At 32.6% G+C, this 6379-nt stretch overlaps 1 long non-coding RNA gene across 1 annotated transcript; it reads left to right on the top strand.

Moving 5' to 3' along the window:
• The first annotated feature begins 668 nt into the window (after positions 1-668).
• LOC143535755 (uncharacterized) lies at positions 669-2238 on the top strand. Its single transcript, XR_013135759.1, has 3 exons — positions 669-999; positions 1891-2031; positions 2111-2238. It is a non-coding gene; the product is annotated as an uncharacterized LOC143535755 (long non-coding RNA).
• Positions 2239-6379: the final 4141 nt, after the last annotated feature.

Below are 6379 nucleotides of genomic sequence, written 5' to 3'. Positions count from 1 at the left end.
GTTTACGGAATTACGGGTACACGACCGGGTATGAGACCGGGCATGTATTAGGTGATACCAACCTGACTATATGAAAAATACATACCTGTATAACCAAACAATACCCCGTAAATATTTTATTTTTGTTTTTTTATCATTAGTTAGCTAGCTCATTCACTAAATCATGTTTTTATATTTTTAACTTTTTGAGTAATAAAGTTATATATCAAACTAAGAGGCGGCCCTTAGGGAGGGCTTAGTGGTCGACTCACTCCGGACCGACACCCCGTTAGGTCCGAAATTTTTTTAAAAAAATTATATTTATTTTTATGAAACACAATATGTATATTTAATGTTTAAACCTAATTACATAAAAACTAATTTGGTTTAGTGGTAAAGGGGTATGGCTTTCAACCAAAAGGTTGTGTGTTCTAGTTTCAGTATTTGAGACATGTTTTAATCCTAGTTTTATACAAAAGTTGTTTACACAACCCAAATCATAACCAAGTATGCCCATTTAAAAATTGTTTAAACCCAACAAAATAGTCATTTTACTTTAGGCCTAAAATATATTTCACCTTCGACCTAAAATAAATTTCGCCTTTCGGCCCTGATCAAACTAAAATGGTAAAATAAAAGTATTTGAAAATCGATCACAACCAGTAACTTTTAACAAACGATTATACCAATTAGCCGGCAAGCAATTAATCGATTGATACCCAACAGGTATTCGGCCTGAAGTGGGACTGAAACTACCAATACCTGTTGCAAACCGGTCCATTACCATCCGTACATTTTTTGTTGATCTTGTTTGAATTAAAGGTACTTACTGATGAAAACCAATATCTCGTAAACAATGGAGGTGGGTGTTGCAATCCGCCATTAGCACCTCTCGAAATCGCAAGTTTAGAATCAGAAAGCTTTAGAGTGCCCAACAAACTAACTAGCGAAGAACGAAAAGAGAAGATTCATAGATACATGAAGAAAAGAAATGAGAGAAACTTCAGCAAGAAGATCAAGGTACACAATTCCAATTATCTTCTACCTTTTGTAAAATGAAAAATCGCTAAACTAGTCATGTTGTAGTAGAAACTGACAATTGTCTTTTACAGATAATGAATCAAACAACGCTTGATGTGTGTCTTTTATCACAACATATTTTCGTTATGGCACGATGGATTTTCATCCTGACCTAGCAGATCCATATATATCACTAATAAAAATTAGCCTGATACAACCTTATTGTTACATAATGCAATTGTTTGTTTCAAATGCCACATTTTCAAGATGTAATTCTTTGGATAGTTGCATTCGGTAACAAAAACATTGCATATGGTTTAACGCAAATGTTTTTGTAAAATAAAGGTTATGTTAAGCCAGTTGTTTATATTCGATCCCAACACATCAGATCAATACATGGTGCGACTCAATCATGTTATTGCGCTAGGGGGCATCAAGCTTATCTTTAAATGTTTTTTAAAAATGATTTTTTTTAACTTAATTATTTTTTAAAACTATTTTAATAATTAATTAGTAAGAATATTGTTTTCTTAATTTTTTTAATAACTTTTAATCTTTTTATAAAAATATTATTTATTTATTTAACTTTTTTGTAACTTATATATATATTTTTTATACATAATAAAAAACTTGTGGTAAGACAATACAAACAACAAAGATAAAATGGTAACAACAAATACATATATCTATAACAAACGTAAATATAAACTTAATTTTTTTAAACTGATTCTCAAAAAAATAAAAGATAATAGTTTTCCTTGAAAAAGAAGTGAAATGTATGAAAATTTAGTGAATAAACAACCATTTTGTCAACTTCTTGGACATATCAAGAACTTTAGTTTCATGAATTAACCCCTTTTCTAAAATCGTCTGGCTACAATTTTCTTACAGTATGCGTGTCGAAAAACCCTAGCCGACAGCAGGCCTCGAGTAAGAGGAAGGTTTGCCAAGAATGAAGAATTCTTAGATCACCATAGAAACACTTGTAACACTCATGAAGAAGACACAGATGAAGATGTGAAGTCTATGCATGTAAGAACAAATATGATAAATTAAAATAATTTTTTTTAATTAAAAAATTCTTAAACTTTGTGTTACTATGAGCATGCAGGTGGTGGTGAAAGAAGAAGATCATAAAAAGTTGGATTCATCGGATATCTTTGCACATATAAGTAGCTTGAATTCGTTCAGATACAATTACCCAATCCAATCTTGGATTTGAACATATACAGTACGGTTTTGCAGGAACTTGTACTTATGTTGAAATATAGGACGTGTATATATATAGCTAACCATTTAAAATAATGGTCTCAAATTTGTTTAAACTCAGAATATTATTGTGGTAAATAGTAATTGAAGCTCTACAAAATAAATGATGTAAATACTTTAGTTGGCAATCTCTTTAATCTCTCATAGGTTATGGGTTAAAATTATTTTGACAAATGGGTTATAATTTCATTTATAATTCTCTAATATCTAATCTCATTGATCTTAGCTATCCATAAGTCATGGGTCAAAATAATTTTGGTAAATGAGTTATAATTTCCTTTATAATTCCATTAATTTTTCATCTTATTTATTCTACCAATTCGTGGGTCATGGGTCAAAACAATTTTGACAAATGAGTTATAATTTCCCTTTTAATTCTCTAATCTCTTAAGTCTTATCTCATTCATCATAGTTATTTTGGAGTAATGGGTTAAAACGATTTTGACAAATGTTGTATATAAAAATATTTTTTTTTCTGAAATTGTAAATTTTGGATTCTAGATTTCTTATTGTTTGTACTATATATTTTATTTTTTTACCTTTAATTTTGTTCATTTCTTTCAAATAACGGATCTTACTTATTTTTACTATTTGAAAAATCACGTGTACCACACGGGTTTAAAAGCTAGTAGTATAATAAAATATTAGTTAACCAACGCTCAACTAAAAGTTACAAATTTACCATCCTTAAAATATTTTTTTACGATGTTTGATATTACCCCCAATACCTGAATGAGTATTTCTGAAATAGAATGTTAATCGTTCATACTGATTTTGACGCTTCAGGCATACCTTATCCAGAAATGCCAATAATGAGAAACCACCAACATGGAAAATCATCCTTGATCAGTCATGTTTCAAATCTAAGACGATAATATCCCAATTAAGTTTTAACCATCATCTCATGCCATTAAAACATACTACCCTTGTATTAAGAGGAAGAATGTCAAATCTGTGAACATGTAACATCTCGAAAATTTTGGTCCAAAGACGTCAAGTATCACTACTAGAAAAAAGGCTTTTAATGACTCGCTTTGCGAGTCATAAATGGGTACAGATGACTCGCAAACACGAGTCATTGATAGCCCAGTCATAAATCAATTATTACTCGCACTCGCGAGTCATAACTTATGACTCACATTTCATAACTCGCGTTTATGACTTACACTTTATGACACGCTTTTATGACTGTAGTTTATGACAGGCAAATTTGCGAGTCATGGTATTATTTAAAAAAATATTTTACTATTTTATTATTATTATTATTATTATTATTATTATTATTATTATTATTATTATGCATACTGATATTTAAATTAATGACACAATTATACAATGTAAACCTTTCATTTCTTAATTGAACATCCAACATCAAAATGTTATAAAAAATATTTGTTTAGTCAATACAAGAAATCATTCACGGAAAACAAAACGAACCGCATAGCTCGACCATTCTTCATGAACCGCGTCAAGATCCGCATCCGTGTATACCTCTTGGCTTCCACCAACCTAAGAAGAAAAAAAAGACTTTACAAACTTGGTCGGGTAAAAACATATTCGATCAAAACAAACCAATACAAACCAATAAGCAAAAGAGTAAATTACACTTACATTGTTATTGACGAGTATGTCAAGTCCGTCACGAACTATCTCCTTCATAAAGTTTAAGATATAATATCGGCACTCTATACTTCCCTTGATTTATAACAATACTATAATCTAATGTCCAGAAAATGAACCTCAAAAGCTATCTTTTCAAGCAAAAAAATTACCAAATTGTGTAGGGGTATTCTCATGATATGATTAATAACTCCTGAAGTTTCTTAGTTTGCAAAGATCCCACCACTTGGCACCATCCTGAGCAACAATGAGATAGTGTGAGACAAATATTTAGTGTGTTTCCAGCAAGCAAGAGTTTACATGAGCCATTTTTTACTAGAGGTACACTTACAACAAGGAAGTAACCGTTCTATGAATATGATATTGCAGTAACCGCCCCAACACGCCCAGCGGTGCCGATTTTGAGAATGTGACCATCGATGAAAAGCTGCATATGTATAAGCCTCGGATAAAGATGAACTTCAACCTTAAAAACGATCCAAATAAATAATAATCTTAGTAAACATTATTAATTATTTAACACTTCTAATGATAATCACAGAAGCAACGTCAATTGTCAATAAAGGTTGCTATCATGGAGCATCTTTTTTAAGCTTTTATCATATCATAAGGTTACATTAGCCATTATATAGGGTTGTGCAACGGTTCAAAACCGAACCGAACCGCACCGCACCAAAATGGAACCGAACCGAAACCATTAAATGCTAAATATAAGAACCGGAACCGGACCGTATTTTAACGGTTTTGGTCCGATTCAGAACCGAGTTAAACGGTTCTTGTGTAAACGGTTCTTGCCGGAACCGGTTTTCAATTAAACATCTAAATATAAACTATTAGAAAGTGCAAGAAACAAAGCTACAATTTGGAAAATAAAACATTATCATATCAACATATTATATTTTAATGGACGGGATTCAAAATAGATTAAAATGACTCAAAATATTACAAAAAACAACAATATCTTAAAACAAATTTAGGGTAATGGAATATGATTATCGTTAAGAGATTGTATATAACCGAGAAAATAAGAAAGTGAATGGTCGCTAGTACATGGAAGTTGGAAAGCCTACTAAATACATATGATTTTAAACTTGAAATTCTGATTTTCTTGAAATTTTGATTTTCTTGACCCACCGCGATACGCGATGGATCAAAAGGTAACTCATCACGTATCGCGATGGGTATGTTACAAAGCCCAAGAATGGGCGGTGCCGCGATACGCGATACCCCAAAACCAACTCATCATCGCGTATGGCGATGACGAGACATGACACGTGCCCCGCCACATGTCACCACGTGTCCAGCCACGTAGCAAGGCTAGTAATTACGCGACGATGCTAGTCGCGATATGCGATGGCCTCCCAAGGTCCCGTCGCATATCGAGAAAAAATAAGATTTTCAAAATGTTGTCCCCAAATCCATCGCGATACACGATGGATCATTATCAAGACCTATCGCGTATCGCGATGGGTGGCCTAATCAGCTCTATAAATAGGGCTTCAAGCCAATTCATTTCGTCACACTCATCCTACTCTCTTACTAGAAATCTCTCTCTACCTCGAAAAGTGTACCACCGACCCGACGATCGTACCTCGTAATCTGTGCCCAATTCCAACAATACCTCGAAGTACGTACAATCAACGGACTTCCTACGTTGAAGTACGTGCCGACAGATCCCGAAGACCGACGTACCTCGATTTGCGTGCTAAGAGTGTTGAAAAAAGTTCATTGATTGACGTGCAAGTGTGGAGGTGCTGTCCATGAGGTTAGGAGTTTATAAGCCAAAAAGGCAGGGGTTCTACCCGAGTAAAATATTATTATAATATTAAAATAGGCTTAGACCCTAGTCGAGGGTATACTCGATACCTCGCGAATAAACAAAGAAAATATAAATAAGAGATATTGTTATAAAATAATTCTTTGTTAATAACGAGAATATTATTTAATGATCCTTAAATAATAAATAAAGAAATAAAGTATACGTTTCTTCGAGAAGAAGAAACGTAGTGTTTAGAAAATATAAATGATCAAACTAAAGGTTTGAGTAGATATAATCAAGAAATGATATTTTGAACTAAAGGTTCTGATGTGCGAATATATATATATATATATATATATATATAATCACGAATCGCAACTAAACTTTAAAAACCAAACAATCTTTCCTAGTTCACACAAACGGTAAGTGTACCGGTCGCGTATATCAGAGATAACAAAACTATGGATATCGAACTCGAAGACACATGAGAACGGCTCAGATTATAAACCCTAATCCAAGTCCTACCTTAATATTTAATTGATTTTATATTATTTATTTTAAACTAATTAACTTATCTAACTTAACTTAACTTAATGGAACTAACAATAATACTTTACAGGATGTAATGATAGTGGGGAAGCAAATTACTTAGGTAGGATGACTTAACGGCTGTAGGATGGCTGTGGTGCTAACATGTGGTTGAAACTAGGGTTCTAAAGATGAGCTAACAAA

The sequence above is a fragment of the Bidens hawaiensis genome, unplaced genomic scaffold, assembly GCF_021521415.1.
Source record: "Bidens hawaiensis isolate Kalapana, Puna unplaced genomic scaffold, B.hawaiensis_p1.1 tig00010600_1, whole genome shotgun sequence".
Taxonomy (NCBI): Eukaryota; Viridiplantae; Streptophyta; class Magnoliopsida; order Asterales; family Asteraceae; genus Bidens; species Bidens hawaiensis.
This window is presented reverse-complemented; position numbering and strand designations above follow the sequence as displayed.